The sequence below is a fragment of the Heterodontus francisci genome, chromosome 1 (assembly GCF_036365525.1).
Source record: "Heterodontus francisci isolate sHetFra1 chromosome 1, sHetFra1.hap1, whole genome shotgun sequence".
Lineage (NCBI taxonomy): Eukaryota > Metazoa > Chordata > Chondrichthyes > Heterodontiformes > Heterodontidae > Heterodontus > Heterodontus francisci.
In genome coordinates, this window is record NC_090371.1 from 115,212,753 (window position 1) to 115,237,540 (window position 24,788).

Sequence of the window (24,788 nt, forward strand, 5' to 3'; positions counted from 1 at the left end):
CCTGAAGGCATACAGTGCAGCACATCAAATACATTTTAAATCAATAAAAAGAATGTCCAAGCATTGCTTCCGCATGATACTGTAAATTGTTTGCTGCCCCTTTAAAGGCTCAGATCAACAAGTCAGAATGGCCTGCCACAAAGCATTACAGCAGGGGAATGACATGGAAAACAGTATGGTATCATTTCCTTGTCATTTCTATTTGATATGAGCCTGTCTCTCTGCTTCAGTCAGGACCTCCCTGTGCCTGTAGGTTTGGCCACCTGAAATGCACTTGATACGCAAAGGGGCGAGACCCAGTGCAATGGTTCTCTGTCCCTTTTTGTCTGGATGTAGATACTCTGTGAATTGTCCCAGTGTGTCCATAGCCTTTTTTTTAAACAAAAAATCATAACAATTAACTTTATTTGGGGACTCTTGTCTGTACCTTTGGTGACTGGCTTATTCAGAAGCCTGATTTACCTAAAGCTGCATGGTCACATGAATTTGATCACCCGTATGGTACCGTAGGGATGTAAGAACTATCACTGCCCTTTTCTTGAACTGGGTATGTAGGTATTTGAAACAAAATCATCATCTGGTTTGCTGACTGAAATAAAGCATTAATATCTCTTTTTTTAAATTCTTTAATTAAACAGAGCCTTAAATCAATTTTGCATACAGAACAATCCCAACTTGGGCTGCTATCTTATGCACTTATAGCGCTGGATTTAATGGTCCCCCAGGAGACAGGCTAGAAGGTGGGGGGAGGCCCAGAGAATTGTGACAGAAGGCAGGGAGCAGTGGGCCCGTCGCCTTCTCGTCGCACTGCGATTAGGTCGGGGGCAGGAAAGGCCGAAGATGGCCTTCCTGACCAGAGGCCAATTGAGACCTTTTAGTGGTCAATTATTAGCCACTTTAAGGGCCTCTACCTGCTATCGCTGGCATTAAACCAGTGGTGGGGGTGGGGGGGCCTCCCCTACATGGGGAGGTCGCCCAGTGAATCGAGGTGACTTCTCTGCAGCCTTGGGGGTTTTGGGGGGCACTCCATGGGCAATCAATGGTCCATGGAGGGCTCCCACTGACAAACATCCTACCTCCTGTCACACCACCTCCCCCCACCTACACCCATCATCCACCCTCGCACCCCATCGCCGGCGCCTGCTGGACTAGTCCCGGTGACCCCGCCTCACTCATCTCTTGTCCGGGTATCCAGCACTGGGCCTCCTCCCAGGCCTCCTGCAGTAGTTGCCAGCGCTCCTACTGGCACTGCCAAAACTACTGAGCTGCCGGCCCTCAGATCGACTGGCAGCTCTTGGAGGTAGGATCCCCCCCTTTAAAGGGACGGGATCCTGGTGCTGGGCACTTAAGTGCCTGAGCACCATTGAATCATGGTGGGATGGGGGGCGGGGGGCGGGGAGGTGTAGGGACATGCTCTGAAAGGCCGAGGGGGTGTTCCCCTCCCCTTTTCTGCCTGGTGCCAGAAACACCGCCGGCTCAACTAAATCAAGCCCATACTGGGTCATTGTAATCTTTAGGTTAACTTAATCTGTCAAGATGTAGGCTTGGGTAGCCTGTTAGAATGAGCAAAATACACAATCAGCTGCTGCCTGTGTCCTATGCCGCACCAAATCCTGTTTACCCATCATACCTGTCCTTGTTGACCTACATTGGTCTCGGTCCCCAGTGTCCTCGATTCAAATTTTGAATCCTTGTGTTTAAATACCTTCATAGCCTTGTGCCTTCTTATCTCTGTAATCTTTTCCAGTTCGACAACCACCCCCTACCCCTCTCCAAGGAACTCTCCATACCTCTAACTCTGGCCTCTTGTAGATCACCCATTCCCTTCATCCCACCATTCGTAGCTGTACCTTCAGCTATTTAGGCCCCATGCTCTGGAATTCTTTCCCTAAACCTCTCCATCTTTTCACTTCTCTCTCCATTAAGAACCTTCTTAAAATCACCACTTCGACCCAGCTTTTGATTACCTGCTCCCAAAATCGCTTCCTTTTTCTCGCTATCCATTTATTTTTGATTGCGCGTCAGTGAATTACTTGAAACAAATGTTTTCTTCTTTTTAGTGAGGTTACTTGCATTCATTATACACAAAGTGCATTTAGGAATAATACAAGTTTTTTTCCTTGTATTTTCCACCTTTGTTCCCTCCATTGGAATGCAGCTATTTAATACACACAGTTAATAACATTTTATATAATTTGGAAATGCAGCTGGAGATATTGCACTTCTTCAGAAAATTGATTTAAATGCTTGTGCAAACTCATTACAATAATTAAACAACTGAACAAGAAATAGAAAAAAAAGAAACAAAACTAAAGCAAAAGAAGTTAAGAGATAACTAAAGAAGATTGTAAAAGAATGCCCAGGAACACTGGAGAAAGGTAAGAAGGCTTTGCTGTTTCATGCCAAAAGCATTACCAGAAACTCAACAAAGAATAAAAAGCATTTAACAGCTACAGCTGGTTGCCAGTTTTACTGAAGCATGAATGACCTGTCACAAACAGATATTTGCAAACCTTGTGTTAAACAAGCAGTAACGAATTGGGAACAAATTAGTGCTGCTGTGCTGGGTCAAAACAATTATACTGTTTTTAAATGGAAGAAATGCTTGACTTCCTAGGATGAAAAGGAGGTGCTACTAACATCAGTATAAGAACCATTGCACAAAGTAGCTCTTTGATTCATGCTCAGTATGCACTAGCACATTAATAGTTACGTTTCAAGGTAAACAGACACTTAGGGATTTTTCCCATTTAGAATCAGACAAGGAAAGTTTCAATGAAAGAGAAAACTCAAATCAGCTTCAAGCAATGTTAAGTTGTTCTACACTGGATAGAAGAATATTGTATTGCATTATCCTGCACAATCTGGGCACCTGAGTCGTGAACAATGTGCCGCTTATCAGCAGAACAAAAGATTCCTTCATTAGTTAAATGCTGGGAAAGACGACAGCTGCAAAATCAGGGCCTATAAAGACAGGTAGCATGCTTGGGCCCGAGCAGGAAATGGACTATTCAGTTCGGCTTTAATGTCTACTCTTATTAATTCAGATAGAGTAAGATTAGCCGACATGGAAAGCTTGTAAATGTTTCATGGTAATACTAGATGATGTTAATGGTAGCCTGTCTAGTTTGCGAAGAATAGAAGATAAATAAAGAAGTTTTGTACAATATCATGTGAATAGCTTTCCTTAAACTGTCTGTCTTATGTTTTATTTCAAAGTCCAAAGGCTTGAGTTCTCCTTTTTGATTTAAAAATAAATAATCTTAATATTCAAAATCACATTTTATCAGCAATGTTTGGAACTGATGTAGCACCAACATACCTTAATGTCTTATTTAAAGATAGGTGCCAGTAATTTCTCCTGTATCTTTGGCAGGGTTCAGCAGAAACTCTGGAAGATGAGCATAAGTGGCTGTTTATGGCAATTCTCTGGGGCTTCCTTGATCCTTCACCAAAGTTACATGAGGAGGTCAAGGAATCCAAGTGGAAAAAGACTTCTGAACTGATTTTTAAAATTAATTTCCCATCCTAAAGTTGAGCACTCAGCAGAATTGCTTATTTCATTTTTATATTTATTATTTATTTATACATTTAGTAAGAGTGACATTCTACAACATTTAAGAATAAATTAAAGCAAGCAAGAGAACAAAACCATTTGACTCATCAAACTCATCCTTTTCATGACCATCTACAACCTATCTTAATATCGGTTCTAACCACAGGCCTTCAATCTCACGAGGCATGTTATACTAAAATTCTCTCTGGTCCCCAAAGTTCTAAAGTATTCACTTATTCCCATATATCCACCAGTAAACTCAAGCTAGATGCCTGTCACGTACATTAACCTCTACTTCCCTCACCACCACAACCCCAGCTCCAGAGAATGTTTGTGTATAAGCAATATTTCTTTGTCTCAGACTGTATGTATCACTAATCAGATGTTTTCCACTTTGGCAGAATCTGGCATATTGGGCAGAACTTCTAGGGAGCCTGTGTGGGATTGGGTGCAGAATGTTTATGGCAGGACTTGGGAGCCGACTGCAGTGTTGCATGGCTGGCAGCAACAAAAACTTACAAGAAACATGCGTGCAATCGCCTTATGATCAATCGCATGTGCTAAAGTGGGCCATTAATTTATAAATGCCCCGATACCTGAATGCACAGACATTCCTAGCGTCAATTTTGATAGGGTGTGAATGACTGGACATACATTGGATGATGTTTGGATTCCATTGGATTCCACAAATTTATTTCCCAGAAACTGGGGTAAATGTTTATTAAGACTTTCCAAATAACTAAATCTTTCTTTCTTTCTTTCTTTGTCTTTCTTTATTTATTTCTTTTCTATAATGAAAGTAGATTTTTTTGTCATGCTTCAAGTTGGGGAAATTTCTGTAATTTATGTCATCTAATTAAAATAAAAGCTGTTTTTAAATACTGAACTACAAAGTTCGAATACGCTCACCAGGTTGTTTGACCTGTAATTTAGTCAAGAGGCTTTGTTCTAGGTGAAAATCAAATTATGTATGGTCAAAACACTAACATATGTGGACACCTGTATGAGGTGCAACACTTGCTCATTAGCGAGTGGGTACAGAACAGATTTACTTCAACGTTGCTAGCAATGAGGGATAACAGACGCTGGGGTTGTTCTTAGAGTAGAGAAGGCTAAGAGGAGATTTGATAGAGGTGTTTAAAATCATGCATGGCTTAGATAGAGTAAATAAAAATGGTTTCCAATGGTTGTCAACAGATTTAAAGTGATTGGCAAAAGAACCAAAGGGGACATGAGGAAAAACTTTTTTTCCAACATGTGGCTGGCATTTGGAATGCATTGCCTGATAAGGTAATGGATACATATTCAATAGTAACCTTCAAAGTGGAATTGGATAAATACTTGGAGGAAAAAATTGCAGGAATATGTGGAAAGAGGAGGGGAGTGGGACTAACAGGAATGTTCTTTGAAAGAGCTGACCATAGACTCGATGGGCCAAATGTCCTCCTTCTGTTCTGTACTATTCTATGATTCTATGAGTGCAAAAGTCTTCATTGTGTCTTTGAACATGAATAACCTAACAGCACCATCACCAACAACAACTACTTGCATTTATATGACACCTTTAACATGGTGGAAAGTCCCAAGGCAATCTATTTAGACATCTTTAGGGAACTTTCTCTGAGATGTATATTGCAAACTTTTCTCAATATTATTGATTCTCAATGCATTTATGCCTGGGCTGAATTCTGAGCGTCCAGAAGGAGTGGGAGTGGAGGCGTGAGGGGCCAAAAAATCGGGACAGACGTGCTTGCCCGGAAATCCAACGTTGTGACGCCAGATCTGGATTTTGTCAGTAGTGGGAAAACTTGGAGGCGGCGTTGCCGCCCTGATACAATGGAACTGCCATTTAAATTGCTGAACAGCTTGTTATAATACGTTTGCATTGAAGTGACCACAATTTTATGGGGGGTTTTAAATTTTGTCAATGGCGAACAGGGATTATGAGTCTTCTGATCTCCAGCCGTTTAAATGTAGTAGTACTGAGGCAGTTCAGATGGGAACAAGCTACTCTGACATTGGACAGAGCAGCCAGGATGAGCTTCAGCAGATGCAACCTCCTGGACAGCAGGAGGCCAGAGGAGCACAGCAGGGGCTGCAAGGGGATGAATGCGCTACCCAAGACACCGGGCCTACCGCCCAAGAGTCAGCCACCCTCAAATGACAGAGTGCCAGTGCTGTAAGAGACTGCGCCTATCCACGCAGATGGTGTTGGAACTCTGTGCTTTGATTCAAAATGACTTGAGGCTTCATGGCCCCCTGGACAGTCCCTTACCTGCAGCCATCAAGGTCACCATCACCCTGAACCTCTATGCAACTGGATCGTTTCAAGTATTAGCTGTGGACTTAGGTGGCATCTCACAGTTGGCAGGTCATCATGCCATCAGGCAGGTCAGGGATGCCATATTCTGTAGCGGGGGGGGACTATATCGACTTTGACACAGATGAGCAGGAAGGCTGGCCATGCAATCCCAGATCTCTGGGTGAACTGCAGGCTGGAATGGCAGCAAGGGCCATGCTGATTCAACAGTGCTTCACCTATTCTCCATCGCACCCTTGCAGCTGGGAATCCCATTACTCACCTTCCAGGATACAGAACTATTTCACCACTTTGAGCCTAAACTGGCATAGGCAGCCATGAGCGTGCAGATGGAGCTTTCCTCCATCCACACAAGTCCAAAATTGAAAAGCATGGACACATGGGTGTCTCAGCTCTCCAGGACCCCACCACCGACCCCACAATGCAGCATCACCCTTTGGAAAGGACACATCAACAACACAACTATCAGACTGGTGACAACATTTATATTGTGTGGCATATGCAAATAAAGACAAATATGCTCAGTAGCACCCAGGTGACCAAGGTGGAATCAATGCTGTGGCGCCTTCCTCTCCCTAAAACTTCTAAGGGGTGTGCCCCCTGTGGCAGAGGATGAGATGGAGGCAGCCTGCTCCCTACCCTCTGCCTCTGGCTGAGATGCCTTTGACTTCCATCCTTGTCCAGGAGGTGCCCATGGGGGCTCCTCCACAGGCTGCCACGCTTGCACCATGGCAGGGGCTGCCTCTATCACAGGGCCCTGGCACACAGATTGCTCCTGAGTAAGAGAGGGCAAGTGGCCGAAGGGTGACACTGGAGCCCCTGAGGAGTTGACCCATTGTCACCTGCTTGGACCGTCTCAGCTCTTTCCTGGCACTCGTGGATGATGGAAGCGAGCATTGACGGGGATGCAGCTGGCATCCACCATCAGTGACACTGTGCAGTCAATGCTACAGAGAGTTTCACTCCTGTGCATATCAGCACGCTGCTCCTGCAGCCACAGAATGGTGCTGCATGCATATGGCTCTCCAAGAGGTTGCCCAATCTCAGGGATTCAATCGCATGAGCTCCTCCATTGAGTCATAACGGAGAACATGTGCTACATAGACTCCTCCTTTGCCTGCCATGCCTCCGCATGGCCTCAGGGAACTCCGACAAATGGGAACTTATCTGCCTCTGGTTGTCCAGGAAGGTCCTCCTTGTGTGTGACACCCGAGGCCCAGCAGCTTTTCCCAGTGAAGCATCGCTGTGTCTATCCTCCATTCTCCGAGCAGGTCTGCCTACAGCTGACTCTGCCTTACCCTCCTCCTCCTCCTGCTCACCCTTGGTCTGTGATTAACCCATGGCTGCCCACTCTATACTAGTCTGTTGCCCAACCGGGGTGAGTGTCTCTGCACTGGTGGAGGGTGCCGAGGTGGAATGTGACAATGCAGGTTCTATGGATTCCCCCCAGCTGTGGATGTCGGCACCAATATGGCAGGTTCTCTTGGAAGCCTCTCTGCAACCGGCCCTGTGGGAAACACAACAGAATGGTAATGAGAAGTGATTATCAACAAGTGCCCCAGTACATCCAGCCTCTCATATGACAGCACTCTTAGATCCATAGTCAGCATTGGGCATGGTTTCCTCCATGCCCTTCACCTCAAGAAAAAGCTACCCAATGACCCTGTTGCTCAGGGCCTCCTGTCTCATCATCCTCCACCGAATGTTTCCTTGGAACCTTGGCAATCTCCAGTACTGTCTCTTCCACTAATGTTAAAGTATGGAGCTGGGCCACTCCACCTCCTGTTCTGGCCATTTAGCTTGTATTATGGGCTCTCTTATCCTGCAGGGTGAGAGGAGAAACATTCATAAGTGTGATGCCCTTTCTCATCTTATCAAGTAGGACCTTCAAGTGGGCTGATATCCCTCTCAGTGATGTCCCTATCTGAATGTTGCTCCATATGTGAGGGTGGCTGCGTTTCTGTGCAGTGACCGTTCACTTACTCTGACAATGTGAGGGAGATCTATGGACATTATGTGAGATCAGCTCATGTGCATTCTCGTGCTTAGAAAGTTGGTGCCTGAAGAACCAGGTGCCGCCGTCCACTCACTTATCGGATCACAATAGATCAATCAACCTGCACTGCACCCATGTCCTTCTTGTGGATCTGCATCTGCTGACTTCCGTGGCCATCTCCATCCACGCCGTCTTGGTCTCATTGTGGAGGATTTCTCCACCCTGAGGCTGGGGAAAAGAGCTCTCTCCATTCAGACCGCATCAATGAAAGCCTCCAGAGAGGCATCAAAAAAATGGGGTGCCACCCAGGGATGCATGCCTATGCGCACACAGGCCCTCTGAGCTCCCTGTTGGTGCATCTGTAATGGCAACAGCAAGGTCAGTGATGACTGCCACTTGCCTTTTAAAAATTGCAGTCACCTACCTGTTCCCGCCTCCAGAATACTTCCGGCACCTCTAATTGGGTGCGGGAATTGCTCCCAGTCCAATTATTGTTCGCATTTAAAAATAAATGTTCCGGGCATCGGGTTCCCAAACCCAAAATGAAAATCCAGCCCTTAGTTTTAAAAAGAGTCTACAAACAGACTTTGAATTGTCGGACACCGTTTGACTGGTGTATAGATGAGGAACTGAAACCATTGCACAATCGACGTAACGAGTTGTCATGTGAACTGGGATCCATTAAGTGGGGTCACAGAGTGGTAGTACCTAGTTTTTTCAGAGACAATATTCTGGCAGAACTTCATGTTGAACACATGGGTATAGTTAACATGAAAACCGTAGCCAGAAGTTTTATTTATTGGCCTGGTCTAGGTGGTGATCTAGAATCATTGGTTAGCAAATGTATCATTTGTTAAAACTGCAGGAATAAGCTGCCAAAAACTCCTTTACAACCATGGTCAAGGGCGACTCGTCCATTTCAAAGAGTGAATGCAAACTATTGTGAAACGGAAAGTGACAATTTCTTGGAGCTTATTGACAGTCACTCTAAGTGGATTGAAGTAAAGCCTATGGGTCAAAACACCAATGCCGAAAGGACAGTAGATGAGTTATGGTCCATTTTTGCTTGTCATGGTTTACCAGAGGAGCTTGTCTCAGATAATGGCCCTCAATTTCATTCTGCTCTGTTTTTGAATTTCATAAAGAAAAATGGTAACAAACATACCCTCACTCCTCCATATCATCCGGCATCAAATGGAGCAGCAGAAAGATCTGTAAGAAAAGATAAGGAAGCACTCAAGAAACAAGTGCTACATGGATATTCAAGTTTCAACATGAAATAGAGATTAGCTAATTTTCTGCTGAAGTATAGAACAACTTCACACTCAGCTGCAAAATATACCCCTGCTGAGCTCTTGAAGTGAAGATGAAGAACATGTTTGCATATAGTGTAACAAATTTGACTGCTAAAGTTGGAGGAAAACAGTGCAGTCAGAAATGTCAATATGACACAAACAAAAGAGAATGTAGTTTCAGGAGAAATGAAGCGTTTGTGTCCTAAGCCTCCCTCACAAGTCACACAAGTGGAACATGGGAAATCTCGTAGACGTTTGTGGTGTTAAGAGATACTTAGTTGAAATTAGTGAAAAATGAGGTGTTCACGTAGATCACATGATCCAAGTAAGGGATGATCCAAAACTTGAGCATGACCTGCTTAATAGTGAGCATTTGTCAGAGTGTGAACCAGTTCAGACTTCAGTATCTGAAGTACCAGTTTCAGAAAAAGAAAAGATCTTCTGTAAGTCCTGAACTGAAACCAAACCGTCCAAAACCTGAGTCTACACTATAACTTGTGAGAAGATCAGGACGACTTCATAAACCAATTGTTAGACTCAATTTATATTGCTTAACGAAAAAAAGCATCAGTTGTGCATATTCTCATGATAAAATCATCACATTATACAAAAACAAAGGCAACAGAGGAGACTGCAACAACTACAGAGGCATCTCACTTCTTAGCGTCATGGGGAAGACCTTTGCTAGGGTCATACTTAAAAGATTCCATTTACTTGCAGACCGAGTGTACATGGATACGCAGTACAGTTTCCGTGCCAGCAGATCTACTGTGGACATAATCTTCTCCATATGCCAGATACAAGAGAAGTGTAGGAAACACTTACTTTCATAGATCACACGAAGGCATTCAACACCGTTAGCAGAGCAAGGCTCTACAAGATTTTGGGAAAAATTGGCTGTCCACCAAAGCTCCTCAGTCTCATCCGCTCCTTCCATGACAACATTCAATGCACTGTACAGTTTGATGGCTTCACTTCCGAAAGTTGCGGAGTGACGAATGGAGTAAAACTGGGTTGTGTCCTAGCCCCCAGTCTGTTTGGCATCTTCTCCATGCTCCTGACCTTTGCCTTTCCTAGAGATATGGAAGGAGTCTACTTGCACACTGAGCCAGACGGCAAGCTCGACAATCTATCAATGCTGAAAGTGAAGATAAAAACATATTGCATCCTGATCAGAGAACTCCTCTACACTGATGATGCTGTGATAATCGCTCACACGGAAACTCGGCTACAAAGACTCATGGACTCATGGTGAGGTGAGAGTGACTGCCCTTGACATCAAGGCAGCATTTGACTGAGTATGGCACCAAGGAGCCCTAGCAAAACTGGAGTCAATGGGAATCAGGGGGAAAACTCTCCGCTGGTTGGAGTCATACCTAGCGCAAAGGAAGATGGCTATGGTTGTTGGAGTCAATCATCTGAGCTCCAGGACATCACTGCAGGAGTTCCTCAGGCTAGTGTCCTAGGCCCAACCATCTTCAGCTGCTTCATCAATGACCTTCCTTCAATCATAAGGTCAGAAGTGGGGATGTTCGCTGATGATTGCACAATGTTCAGCACCATTCGCGACTCCTCAGATACTGAAGCAGTCCGTGTAGAAATGCAGCAAGACCTGGACAGCATCCAGGCTTGGGCTGATAAGTGGCAAGTAACATTTGCGCCACACAAGTGCCAGGTAATGACCATCTCCAACAAGAGAGAATCTAACCATCTCCCCTTGACATTCAATGGCATTACCATTGCTGAATCTCCCACTATCAACAGCCTAGGGGCTACCATTGACCAGAAACTGAACTCGAGTAGGCATATAAATACCATGGCTACAAGAGCAGGTCAGAGGCTAGGAATCCTGCAGCGAGTAACTCACCTCCTGACTCCCGAAAGCCTGTCCACCATCTACAAGGCACAAGTCAGGAGTGTGATGGAATACACTCCTGACTTGCCTAGATGGGTGCAGCTCTAACAACATTCAAGAAGCTCGACACCATCCAGAACAAAGCAGCCAACTTGATTGGCACACCATGCACAAACCTTCACTTCTTCCACCACTGACGCACAGTGGCAGCAGTGTGTACCATCTACAAGATGCACTGCAGCAAAGCACAAAGGCTCCTTCGACAGCACCTTCCAAACCCGCGACCTCTACCACCTCGAAGGACAAGAGCAGCAGATGCATGGGAACATCACCACCTGCAAGCTCCCGTCCAAGTCACACACCATCCTGACTTGGAACCATATTGCCGTTCCTTCACTGTCACTGGGTCAAAATCCTGGAACTCCCTTCCTAACAGCACTGTGGGTGTACCTACCTCACATGGACTGCAGCGGTTCAAGAAGGCAGCTCACCACCACCTTCTCAAGGGCAATTAGGGAAGGGCAATAAATGCTGGCATAACCAGTGACGCCCACATCCCATGGAAGAATAAAAAAGAGGAAAAACAACTGTCTCTTACATGCTTGTAACTTGTTCTCCTTGACTATAATTGGCAAGAAAACCGTGGTCATGGGACAAGGTGTTGCATCTCTGCTCCGATCACACTAAATAACATTCCACTGGAAGTAGTTAGTAAGTTCTGCTGCCTTGGGTCCACGGTGACAGACAATCTGTCCCTTGATGCAGATACTCAATATATGCATAGGGAAAGCAGCTACCACTGTAGGGCAACTTGCAAAATGAGCCTGGGATAACACCAAGCTGACCCTTGAGACCAAGCTGATGGTTTATAAGGCCTGCGTTCTCGCCACCTTGCTGTATGGCTGTGAAACATGGGCGACTTACAGCTACCAGGAAAAGAAGCTCAATAATTTCCATCTTCGCTGTCTGCAGCGCATTATGGGTATATCCTGGCTTGAAAAAATGACAAATATGGCAGTCCTCTCAAAGGCAGAGCTGCCAAGTGCGTTGGCTCTCATCAAACAGAGGCAACTTCGATAGATTGGACATGTCCGAAAGATGGAAGACGGTCGTGTACACAAGGACCTTCTGTATGATGAGGTAACTGGGGCCAGACAACCACCGGGTAGCCCAAAATTCTGCTTCAAGGATACTTGCAAGCATGACATGAAGGTCCTAAAAGTTGACTATCACACCTGGGAGTCACTAGCTGGTGAAAGAGGGAAATGGCGACACATCATGTGGACTGGTGTGCACTACCACGATGACCAGTTGCTACTGTAGCTTTGCAACAGGCGCCAACACCAAAAATAACAACTCAGTGTCACTTGGCAGCTTCACTTGCAGCACTTGTGGTAGAACCTGCCTCGCAAGGATCGGCTTTCGCAGTCTTCAGCAAAGGTGCACCAAAAGAAGACACCCCACACTTCTCGGGTCGTGGATAACCAAGTGCAGGAAGTGTCATCAGTTGCAGCAGCTTGAGCTCTGGGTTTCAGAACTTGAGCAGCAGCTGGCGACACTGCAGTGCATCCGTGAGGTTGAGAGCTTCATGGATAGCACATTTATGGATGCGGTCACCCCACAGCTTAAGAGAATGTAAGCAGAGAGGGAATGGGTGACCACCAGACAGTCAAGATGAAACGGGTAGGTAGTGCAGGAGACCTCTGAGTGCATCGCACTCTCCAACAGGTATTTAGTTCTGAATACTGAGGAAAGTGATGGTTCATCTGGGGTGTGCAGCCGCAGCCAGTGCCAAGGCCATGGCAGCAGGGGTGACTCAGCTGTACAGGGGGGCACAAGGAAGAACGGAAGAGCAATAATGATAGAGATTCGATATTAGGGGAACAGACAGGCGTTTCTGTGGCCACAGACATGAATCCAGGATGGTATGTTGTCTCACTGGTGCCAGGGTCAATGATGTCACTGAGTGGCTGCAGAGTACCCTGACTGGGGAGAGTGAACAGCCAGCAGTCATGGTCCACATTCGTATCAACAAAATGGGGGGAAAAGAGGGATGTGGTCCTGCAGAAAGTTTACTGAGCTAGGTAAGGAATTAGCAAGCAGGACCTCAAAAGTAGTAATCTCTGGATTCCTCCCAGTGCCACATGCAAGTGAGTACAGGAATAGAAGGATAAGACAGATGAATGCTTGGCTGAAAAGTTGGTGCAGGGGGGAGGGCTTTAGATTTTTGGGACATTGGGACCGGCTCTGGGGGCGATGGGACCTGTACAGGCCGACGGGTTGCACCTGAACAGAGCCGGGGCTGAATTCCTTGTGGAATGTTTTGCAAGTGCTGGATAACTAAGGAAAGAGTAGGGCCCATAAAAAACCAAAAAGGTGACCTATGTGTAGTGACAGGAGATGTTGGTATGGTTCTTAATGAATACTTTGCATCTATCTTCACAAAAGAGGCGGCGATGCAGATACTGTAGTTAAGGAGGAAGAGTGTGAAGTATTGGATATGATAAACATAGGGAGAGAGGAAGTATAAATGGGATTAGCATCCTTGAAAGTGGATAAATACCAGGGCCAGATGGAATGTACCTCAGGCTGTTAAAAGAAGCCTGGGAGGAAATTAATGGCGGGTCTGACCATCATTTTCCAGTCCTCACTGGATACGGGTGTGGTGCTGGAGATTTGGAGAACTGCTAACGTTGTACCTCTGTTTAAAATAGAGCGAGGGGTAGACCGAATAATTACAGACCAGTCTAGCCTCAGAAGTGGGAAAATTATTGGAATCAATTCAGAGAGACAGGATAAACTGTCACTTAGAAGGGCACGGTTTAATCAAGGATAGTCAGCATGGATTTGTTAAGGGAAGATCTTGTCTGACTAACATAATTGATTTTTTTGAAGAAGTAACAGTGAGGATTGATGAGGGTAGCGCAGTTGACGTGCACATGGATTTTAGCAAGGCTTTTGACAAGGTCCACATGGCAGACTGGTATAAAATAAAAGTAAAAGCCCATGGGATCCAGGGAAATGTAGCAAGCTGGATACAAAATTGGTTCAGTGGCAGGAAACAAAGAGTAATTGTTGACGGGTGTTTTTGCGACTGGAGGGCTGTTTCCAATAGTGTTCCGCAGGGCTCAGTACTGCTTTTTGTGGTATATATTAACAATTTGGATGTAAATGTAGGGAGCACGATCAAGAAGTTTGCAAACAACACAAAAATTGGCTGTGTGGTTGGTAGATAGCGAGGAGGACAGCTGTAGGAAGATATTGATGGTCTGGTCAGATGGGCAGAAAAGTGGCAAATGGAATTCAACCTGGAGAAGTGTGAGGTGATGCATTTCGGGAAGTCAAACCAGGCAAAGGAATACACAATTAATGGGAGAATGCTGAGAGGTGTAGACGCAGTGCGGGACCTTGGAGTGAATGTCCACAGATCCCTGAAGGTAGCAGGACAGGTTGAAAAGGTGGTTAAGAAGGCATATTAAATACTTTCCCTTATTAGTCATGGTGCAGAATATAACTGGGACTGTATAAATCATTAGGTCACAACTTGAGTACTGTGTGCAGTTCTGGTCACCTCATTACAGAAAGCATGTAATTGCACTAGAGAGGGTACAAAGGAGATTTATGAGGATGTTGCCAGGACTGGAAAAAATGCAGCTATGAGGAAAGATTGGATAAGCTGGGGTTGTTCTCCTTGGAATAGAGGAGGCTGAGGAGCGATTTGATTGAAATGTACAAAATTGTGAGGGGCTTGGATAGAGTGGATACAAAGGGCCTATTTACCTTAGCAGAGAGGTCAGTGACTAGGGGGCATAGATTTAAAGTGATTGGTAGAAAAATTACGGCAGAGATGAAGAAAACATTTTTCACCCAGAGGGTGGTGGGGGTCTGGAACTCACTGCCTGAAAGTAGAGGCAGAAATTCTCAACTCATTTATAAGGTATCTGGATATGCACCTCAAGTGCTGTAACCTGCAGGGCTACAGACCAAATGCTGGAAGGTGGGGTTAGGCTGGGTGGCTCGTTTTTCAGCTGATGCAGACACAGTGGGCCAAGTGGTCTCTTTCTATACCGTAAACATTCTATGACTTCAATGATTTCTAAATGATTTCTCAATGGTAAACCTCCTGGAGATTTCTCAATGATTTTCCGCATGGCAGACTGGTACAAAAGGTGAAGTCACACGGGATCAGAGGTGAGCTGGCAAGATAGATACAGAACTGGCTCGGTCATAGAAGACAGAGGGTATCAGTGGATGGGTGTTTTTCTGAATGGAGGGATGTGACTAGTGGTGTTCCGCAGGGATCAGTGCTGGGACCTTTGCTGTTTGTAGTATATATAAATGATTTGGAGGAAAATGTAGCTGGTCTGATTAGTAAGTTTGCGGACGACACAAAGGTTGGTGGAGTTGCGGATAGTGATGAGGATTGTCGGAGGATACAGCAGGATATAGATCGGTTGGAGACTTGGGCGGAGAAATGGCAGATGGAGTTTAATCCGGACAAATGTGAGGTAATGCATTTTGGAAGGTCTAATGCAGGTGGGAGGTATACAGTAAATGGCAGAACCCTTAGGAGTATTGACAGGCAGAGAGATCTGGGCGTACAGGTCCACAGGTCACTGAAAGTGGCAATGCAGGTGGATAAGGTAGTCAAGAAGGCATACGGCATGCTTGCCTTCATCGGTCGGGGCATAGAGTACATAAATTGGCCAGTCATGTTGCAGCTGTACAGAACCTCAGTTAGGTCACACTTAGAATATTGCGTGCAATTCTGGTCACCACACTACCAGAAGGACGTGGAGGCTTTGGAGAGGGTACAGAGGAGGTTTACCAGGATGTTGCCTGGTCTGGAGGGCATTAGCTATGAGGAGAGGTTGGATAAACTCGGATTGTTTTCACTGGAACGACGGAGGTGGAGGGGCGACATGATAGAGATTTACAAAGTTATGAGCGGCATGGACAGAATGGATAGTCAGAAGCTTTTTCCCAGGGTGGAAGAGTCAGTCACTAGGGGACATAGGTTTAAGGTGCGAGGGGTAAAGTTTAGAGGGGATGTGCGAGGCAAGTTCTTTACACAGAGGGTGGTGAGTGCCTGGAACTTGCTGCCAGGGGAGGTGGTGGAAGCAGATACGATAGCGATGTTTAAGAGACATCTTGAAAAATATATGAATAGGAAGGGAATAGAGGGATATGGTCCCTGGAGGTGCAGAAGGTGTTCGTTTAGGCAGGCATCAAGATCGGCGCAGGCTTGAAGGGCTGAATGGCCTGTTCCTGTGCTGTACTGTTCTTTGTTCTTTGTTTGTTGTAAATGGATTGTTTGTTCCATGTCCATCTTTCATAGATGGAAGGATGCCAACCAACCATATTCTCAAAGATTTGTTTGTTTTTGAAGTTGTATAGTGTACTTGTAAACAGTTAATTTTATAAAAATTTTTTAGAGGGATGCAGTGTGATGTATTCCTGTGTTGTGACCATGCCCAGTGCGTGATGAGATCATGAAACATGTGATCTGGCCATCTTGGTGTCTGTCTTTCTTTACAAGTTTCTCCCAATATATAACAGGGTCGATCATTTAGGACTCAAATGAGGAGAAATTTCTTCAAAGAGTTGTGAACCTTTAGAATTGTCTACCCCAGAGGATTGTGGATGTTCCATGATTGAATAAATTTGAGGCGGAGATGGACAGATTTTTGATCTCTTAGCGAGTCATGCCACATGGGGAGCCGGTAGGAAAGTGGAGTTGAGGGAGAAGAAGGCAGCCAGGATCATATTGAATGGCGGAGCAGGCTCGAGGGGCCATATAGTCTACTCCTGCTATTTCTTATGTTCTATGGCAGGCACATCATCCAAGCACACTGACACACAGGCCTGGATTTACCATCCCTCTGGGGTCAGACTGGGAGGCGGGGGAGGAGTACGACAGTAAAATGGCGCGGAAGGCGGGTGGCATGCCCATGATCTTCCCACTGCCATGCCATCACGTCAGTGGTGGGGAAGGTGGCGGACAGCCCTCCTGTCCAGAGGACAATCGAGCCACTTAAGTTGCCAATTCAGGGCCTCGTCCCACCTCCACTGGCATTTTGCCAGCAGCAGGGGTTGGAGATTACCGGTGCCATATGGGGAGACTGTCCGTTAAACCCTGGCAGCCTTCCACCAGGCTCCGGAGGGTCCTCCTTTTCAGGTATTCTTTGGCCTATGGAGGGGCTCCCTTGTAGCAATAGCCACCTCCATGGCTACGACACTGCCTGCCCTCACCAACTACCGACCCCCCTCACACCCCGGTTAAAGGGGCCTGCCTGACTAGCCTCGGCACCCCCAAACCCCACTTACCTGGTTGTAAGGGTGCCATCCATCCTCCTCCAGATTCAGCCCTAGCAGTGTCCACTGCTCCTGGTGATGCTGCTGAGGTTGCTGAGTTGCTGGCCCTCTGATTGGCCAGCAGTTCTTGGGGGCAGGTGGCCATCCTTAATTGGCTGCAGCTGACAAGGTGCCAAGGAGTTGCTGGCCCTCTGACTGCCGAAGCAGGATTGCTCCAAGCTTTTGGGCCAGTTGGCACGAATGCTGGCACCCGCACTAAATTCAGCAGACAGTCACTGACATTCTGTCCTTGCTCTTGCAGGAGAGAGCTACCCACAAGAGTGGGGAGAGCCAGAGGAGCACTACCAATCCATCACTTCAACATCCTCAAGCAGATGGTCCACAGGATAATGGGCACCAATGCCACAGAGCCAGTGGCATCCTGCACTGCCGAGGCCATCTAGATGATGGCAAGTTGCTGCCTTATGCTTCTTCTCCACTTACTCCTCACCCTCTTCTTGAAAGGTTGTCTTGAAATGGAAACTGCTAATGGAGTGACTTTCTGCTCTCCTCCCCACCCCCCTACAACTTCCCTCATCCCTTGCCTCCCCTTAAGCTGCTGTGCTTTAAGATATTCTAGAACTGCCAGCTGCTCTGCCACTGCAACCTCAGGCAGAAGGACTAGAGCAGCAAGAGAGCGCTGAGGAAGAAGCACCATCACTTGACCCAACATTTGCAGCTACCAGCTGAGATATTGGCACATCGTGAATGTTAAAGGCTAGTATAGAGTTGAAATCTGCATGTGGTGAGTCTACGGGCATGAGTGGGCTGCAACCTGGGTAGGGGGAAAGAATAGCTTGTGTGCAAATTCTCCGGAGGGTGAGGTCACAGACCAGTTCTGCTGTAGGGGACTCAGATGAGGTCCTTGTTGGTGCAGACTACAGGAGAACCCTGGTGTAAATTCACACAGAGATGGTGGATTCGCAGGCCTGCCTGATAGCCTCCAGTCACTGGCTTAGGGACGTGAAGGAGTCTGACTCCATTGTGGCACAGGGCATAGTACAGACCTTAGAGCCCATCCTTTCCACTGTGAAAGTGGTGGGCAGCTCCATGGAGCACTGCCCGACTCACCCATGATGGAGTGTCTGCTAGCTGTTGTCTCAGTTTCCACTGCAGCACAGGTGGAGTCCTCCAAATGCCTCAGTGTTACAGTGGAAGTCCTGACACAGGTCATGAGATGCCTGGCTGCTGGCACGCAGCCTCAGACATGGATGCAGATGTCAGTGCTCAACAGGGCATGTAGACTCTCACAGCAGTCCAGCAATCTGTGCGCCAGCAGATTACCACGACTGCGAAGGTGTCCCCCTTGGGGATGGCAGAGGCACGTGGAGCACAAACTTGCTGTCCTTTCTCCAGATGGTAGCACTTATGCTCCTACCACTGTCAATCCACCAGTTTATTTGCTGTTGCCTCTCAGACAGCCAGCCCAGAGTGAGGTAGTGCAGTCCGAAGCCAGGCCCTCAAGGCCCAGCGCTGCTCGAGATCATCCTCCAAGGCCATCTGCAGTCTCACTGAAAGTCAACAGCCTTCCACCAGCCATGATACAATCACTGGGGTGACATTGTGTAGGAGAACCTGGACAGGCAAAGACACCCGTAAGACAGGCAGTAAGGGCACACACAAGGTTGTTTTAGTTTTGTATGTATTATTGGAAGTGTTGTTCAATAAAGTTTTTATGGAATGATTTTTTTTTTCATGGCTATTATTCCTGGATTTTGGCCAAGAGGGCATTGTGTTGTGAATAGCAGAGAGATTGAAAGGTGTGGAATTGTGGAGCAACTGTGATCATGGAATGATGTCTTAGGGGAACCAGAGTCTCAGTAGCCACTCACAGATAACCCATTCATGTGAAGGGGTCCTAAATGCCTCCTCCATGTCTCTTCTTCCCTCTCCTCCTTTTCTTCCTCCTCCTTCTTCCTCATCTTCCTCCTCCTCCTGAGGTGGCCTACAAATGCCTGGTGGCAAGGGCTGTGTCCTGACAATAGCAATTGTTGGATGATGTGTTTGCCATAGCTGAATAGCTGGAGGTATGTGGAAGCAGCGAGAGGTGAGTGTGAAGCTTGCAGAATTGGTAGGTATATGAGGATTAGGTGGAGTACCTGAAAGTTAAGCCTGAGTCTTGAGTATTAGGGACTGCTGATGGGTGAGTAATGGAGGTGTGCTATATTGAGCATTGTGAAAGGCTGGTTGTATGGTGGGTAAGAGATGTCATGTGCAGATGCTTTCACTGACCTTGACCACCTGCCTGGGGTCATTAGACTCCTTGCGGGACTGTTGCCAGATCCTCGTTTCCAGACACCAAGAGTTGACCTCCTTGGCCACCTGCTCCAACTCCCTTCTGAGGATGGTCCTTGAGGGTCTCCTCGCCAGCAGTTCAACCATGGCATCTCTCTTCCTGTCCATCTGCAGCACCATTGCCTTCAGCACCGCATCTGTTACTATGAAACCCTCTCTCTGCCCTGATACTCACTTTGCAATAGTTTACATTGCAGCAATATGCAGTTTCTGTTTAAGGTACATAAGGGCCTTTAAGAAGAGCAGGTTGGCTGTATCACTTGGTCTGCAGACAACACTACTGGCCCGCCGCCCCTGTTGAGTGTAAAGGTCTCAAGCAGTTTGGAGGTGCAGACATCTACATGTGAGCTGCTCATGACAACTCTACAATCACCAAACTTGTGTGTTGCCCACCTCGATCTGTATGAGTGTGGGTACATTGTGAATTGTGACCCCTGTGCCCAAAAAATGGTGTTATCCAATTTCTTAATCATTGTCTCTAAAGCATGTTCTGATGATGTGATAGGCACCACATAAGTGTCCTGCAAGAGAGAGGGCAGAATGTCAGTGACTGTGTAGCACTGTGTTGGGGTGATAGGTCTGCAATAGCTGAATAGTTGGAGGCATTTAGAAGCAGTGAGAGGTAGCTGTGAGGTTGGCAGCATAGGTAGGTGTATGAGAGTGAGTTTGACTATCTGAATATTAAGCATGAGTCCTGAGTGCTAGGAACAGCTGATGGGTGAGTGATGGGGGTGTGGCTCATTGAGCAGTGTGAGAGGTTGGTGGTGCCATTGGTAGGAGATATCCTTTGAAGATGCAGTCACTGATCTTGACCACCCATGTGATGTCATTGAATTTCTTGCGGCACTGCTGCTATGTCCTCAAGGCCAGACTCTGGGAATAGACCTCCCTGGCTATCTGCTCCCATTCTCTTCTCAGGGTTTGCCTTGAGGGCCTCCTGGCCCCCTGCACAAATATTGCTTCTCTCCTCCTTTCCAGCTCCTGACTAGTGCCTCATTGGAAAACCTGAGAGCCCTCACTCTTGTCTGTTGCTAATTTGGTGTGTTTCTTCCTGTAGCCAATTCTGTCACAGACAGCCAACAGCAGCTTTTGTATAATGTTTGCAGCTTCCCTTTAAGAAGGCCAGGCTGCACTTAAGGGCGTGAATTTAATGGGCCCCCCAGAGAAGGTCCAGGAGGTAGGGGGCCCATAGAATTGTGACGGGAGGTGGGGACGGAGGCCTTACTGTCGCAACGCGGTTAAGTTGGGGCAGGAAAGGTCGTTTTTTTTTCCCCCTTGCCATCGCTGGGGTCTGCCAGACTGACCCCGGTGACCCCACCTGACTTACCTGAGGTCTTGATTTCCAGTGCTGGGCCTGGTTCCAAGGCTTCCTATAGTACCAGCAGTGGCCACTGCTCCCAGTGGCGCTGCTGATATTACTGAGCTGTTGGCCCTCTGATTGGCTGGCAAAACTTGGAGGCAGAATCCCCATCTTTAAAGGCCCAAGTGCCGTTGATTGACGCCGGGGCACTCCAAATGGCCAAGGCTGTATCCCCATCCTCATTTCGGCCCTGCGCCAGGAGTCTTGCCGGCGCGACTAAATACAACCCAAGGTGTGCAGGCTGGCTGAAACATGTATTGGCCATGCTTGCTGCTTGGCCCCCTTTCAAGCATGCAGCCAGTCAGTGGCACATTCCATGCTGGGCTGCAAGCTGCAATCATTGAAATGTGGAGGCAGCATCAAATTTATGTAATTGAACATCGCAACTCCGTGCCTCAAAGCAGGCCTAATCCAATATAACAATGGATGACTTACCTAACCTTTGCAGGCACCGAGGACTCTCACCTCAGTGGCACCAACTTTTCAAAGACAGGAAAGTGAAGGCACGTGAGTGCCACGCGTCATGTGTAAGATTGTGAGCGCCTGGTAGGATCGCGGTGAATTAGATACAAATTTATGCAAAATGGTATGTAACAGATTTAAATTACGATCCCGTTGCGGCAGAGGGGCCGCAACAGAACTTTGACACCTCCGAGAACATCAGAAACCAGCATTATGGCCTCTGGTTCTCTGGCGGACGACTCCATGCCGATTTTCCAGCAAAACCCCCCCACCCCCGCCAAAAAACATGCCCTCTAATGGAGCATAAAATCCACCCCAGAGTGTCTGATACAACCATCTGACTATCGGGTTGGTATCTGACATCACAGTTGTATCCCTGAATCTTGATGATTAACCTCTGTACACATGAATACTTTTCTCCAGATCATCTCCAGTGGATTATGATCTGTCTCGACTGTGAGCTCTTTCCCGAATAAGTATGTATGGAACCACGTGATCCTGAAGGCAAGAGTGAGAGTTTCTTGTCCACTATTGGAGTAATGTGCTTGTGTTGGTGACAGAACTTTTGAACAATATGCGACAGGCTTGCCGTCTTGAAGACATGCACCGAGACCTTTCTGTGATGTGTCCACTTCTAATGTCATTGCCTTCCGAGGGTCATGGTATTGGAGACATGACTCGGCTGACTGTTTGTTTCAACTCATTGAAAGCATGTTGGTGATCGCCCTGCCATAGGAATAGCGTGTCTTTCTTTAGCAATTCTCATAGTGGAGAAGCCTTCTCCAGGAAGCAAGGAAGTTGAATAGACCCAGACACCTTTAGAGCTCGTCCTTGTCCTGCGATGACAGCATTGGCTGCATGTCTTCAATCTTCCCAGGATCTAGGCTGATACCTTGAGCTTGAGTAAATGACACTGAAAAAAATGTATGTGATCTGTCTTAATGAAGCACTTTTTGCTGTTGAAACCTAAACCTTTGCATCTGGTGGTCTCCATTAACAAGTGTAGGTTTCTGTCATACTCTTCTTCTGTATGTCCTACTATGGCGATGTCATCCACAATACACACACAGCCTGAGACTCATTCCATTATCCGGTCCATATGCTGTTGAAATATATCCTGGCTGACTGACAGCCCAAATGGTAAATGGAGGAGACAGTACCTGCCAAAGGGAGTTCTGAACATTGTTATCTCTGCGATTCTCTTGACAAGTGTATGGACCAATATCCACTTTTTGCATCTAATTTGGAAAAGTGTTTTGCACCAGCAAACGTTGGGTTTAACTCTTCTAGCATTGATATCTTACGGCTTTGTTTAGCCTCCTCTAGTCTAAACATTGTCGAATTGAACCATCCTTGATTGCAGTCGTGATGGAACTGCACCAGCCAGTGTGATATTGCACTCGCAGAATGATGTCTTGTTTTTCCATTCCATCCAGTTCCGTCTTCAACTTTTCTTGAATGAGTGTACTGTATTTTCGTGGCGGGTTAATTGGCAGCATAGCACCTTCTTCAAGGTGCAGGACTGCATTCCCGTGGAAATTCCCAAACATGTCAAACCAGTCTGGGTACAACCTCTGGAGGTCTTGTACCGAACCAATGAGTAAGCACCTGTTTTGACTGCTGTGCCCTTCTGACTGGGTCAGCTAATGGATGGTGACCATATTAAGTTTGTTGCACGCAGGCAGCCCTGCTACTGCTGTTCCTGACACATCCACTATGTAGAATAGAATCATAGAAAGCTTAAGGCACAGAAAAAGGCCACTTGGCCCATCATGTCTACACCAGCCGAAAAATGTTCCATCAATTCTAATCCTACCTTCCAGCATTTGGTTCGTAGCCCGACAGAATATCGGAGTAGACCATGTTGATTCTTTGTACCTATATTCAAGATTTAGAGAACCTAGGCACTTTATTGTCAAGTCATTTTATGCCATAAGCTTCATACTTGTGGGTTGGACCACACACTTCCATGGTTCATGGTATATGTCCTTGAGAATGCAGAAAGGTAGAGTGTTGGCACATGCACCTGTGTCAATCTTCACTCTCAGTCGATGCTGTTCAGCGTTATTGGGGCAGATGGACTGCAGTGTTGCAAAAGCTTTTGCTTCATTAATGTAATGGACCTGTTCTGCTAAAATGATCATGTGAAATAGCTGCTCACTTGTAGTGTTTTCACCTCGATCCGCCTCATCTATTTTGGTCAGGCATTCCCCCATTTCGTGGATGGGTCTATGCCCTTAGCGATGCCTGGAAGCATCTGGCCTTCCTTCACCTCTGGGTGCTGTACTTCTGCAGTTTGACCGCTGCCTGCTCTGGCTTCTCCCCGCGTTCCTGCTGCTGGACCCTCTGCAAAGTTTGGCCCAGTGTCCTTTAAGCCCACATTCCTTGCATGTGTCTGCATATGCCAAACATCTACGCGGTTGGTAGGAGAGCCTGCAGTTACTGCACAGCTTTTTCTGCCTGAGTGCCTTGGATATTGGACCGACAGGCGTTTCGGACCCTGAGGCTTGTGAACAATGTCTCTCTCCGACAATTGCTTCACATCTGCTTCCATCCTGTAGTATGCTTTCCTTGCCGTGTATCTTCAGCTTTTCCCAAGGGTCATTCTGGAATGCCTCAATAAGAGTGGATGCGACAACCAACTCCATATTTCGTTCTGAGAGTTCAGTATCAGAGAAGTTGCATTCTTTTGCTTTCTTTCTGCATCGGTTAACAAAGTCACCCAAGCTCTCATTGGCTTTCTGTCTATACCGCATGTGTTCCAGGTGGTATACTCTGAAATTAACTTTAATCCTAAACTGCCTTTCTAAAGCTGCCCATAACTTTGATGGATCCTTATGGTCAGCATCAGATTAACCAGAGGTATTGATTCTGCACAGACCTTTGGTTCCTATGGCAATCCTGATTTTTATAGCTTGTTTCTCTGCATCCACAACCTCATGATCTAGGAGGCATAGTTCAATCCTCTGCTTAAACAATTTGAACTTGCCTGGGACATCAGGTGCTTTGCAGTCCATCTCTGGAAATTTGGCTGGCTATGCTTAACCTTTCTACTCTTTTCTCCCTCTGAGGAGCAAACCTTGCTTTAAAAGTTGGAGCAAACTGCAATGTCTGCAGAGTTGAGCAGGAGCCATATCCTGAGCTGTGCTGCTGTAGCATGGGCTTGTGAGCTTGTAGGCGTGAGGGTCCCTGGCGTCAGGGTTGACTAGTGATGCATGGGTTTGGCGATGGCAGGAAGGAATTTGTGCTAAACCATCATGCTGCATTGTTATCTGTGGTTGAAACTACAGTTGAT